The following is a 1,133-nucleotide window of genomic DNA, read 5'->3' as shown; positions in this document are numbered from 1 at the left end:
CTTTTTTTTTTACGTATTCCAGGACTATAAATTTTTGTTAAACATGTGCTTCTACTAATAGGAACCCGTTATCTTACACCGGTCTCGTGGTTCATTAGTGTATTTGCTACGAAGTTCGATATAAAGTTTTTCGCGATCGTTACTGCCAATAATCATACAGAACATATGCATGGCCAGTAACTTGTACCATTTTGGTTTGTCGTCCCTAGTTGTATCGGGGCGCGCTAAATCAGCGTCGAACTTTAGTACATAGCTCAAGATGGTGGTGTTGGGTGCCGGAGGTGCTAAAATATAGCACATTCCCGAAATGCGCATGACCTAGCTCGGTAGGGGTGTTACTAGCCAATATACTTTTGGCAAGTTATACAATCGCTCTACCACGCCAATATGCTTGTTTGAAAACCGATAATTGGTTGCCTCTGATTTAAATGACTGCATTGTGTTATTAATGCAAGCATTCATTGCGTTTGGGCAATAAACGTAGAGTGTGCGTCAAAGTTTCAAGATCATGGTTATTCATGAATTCCGGCCTGTTGGCATTGGTGTCTCTGTTCGACTTAAGTCGATTGATCATACCCTTGTACTATCGACTGTCACGATTGTCTTGATCTCACTGCGCTTGTATCAAATGGTTTATATGCTTCTGCCTGATGGTAGTCAGCTTAGCGTAATAGTCGATCTCTGCCAATTCATGGGTATCATGACCAATCCCAACTTTAACGGCGAGCTCGTCGACTGATGCAACAAGAGCACCCACATCGGGTGATAGGAAGTGATCAGTAGGTTGCTGTGACGCGCCTTGATCCACACGTGTGAATTCGGCTTTACTTACTTTCTTCCTTAAACACTTAATCCTCGCCGGTTGTACCCGATGTCGAAGGTTGAGGCTAAACCCTAAAATCCTCGTCGGTCAGCTTCGGGAATACTCCTAAACATCTCTACTAGCATATATTCTGCTAGTAGACTTCGACTTAACCGAAGTAGTCTTTTTAGGGACAGGGGTAGATAGCGATGGAGTGTTAGTTGCTATACGGTCAATAATTCTTCAGTTCCTGTACAGACGATTTCTGATTTGTCTTAGGAGAGGCCATGAGTTTAAACCAATGACTCATTTTCAGCTTGTCTTGCTCGTT

This window comes from Sphaeroforma arctica (genome assembly GCF_001186125.1).
Source record: "Sphaeroforma arctica JP610 unplaced genomic scaffold supercont1.370, whole genome shotgun sequence".
In the NCBI taxonomy this organism is placed as follows: Eukaryota; class Ichthyosporea; order Ichthyophonida; genus Sphaeroforma; species Sphaeroforma arctica.
The sequence above is the reverse complement of the archived record's forward strand: the minus strand, read 5'-3'. Positions refer to the sequence as shown.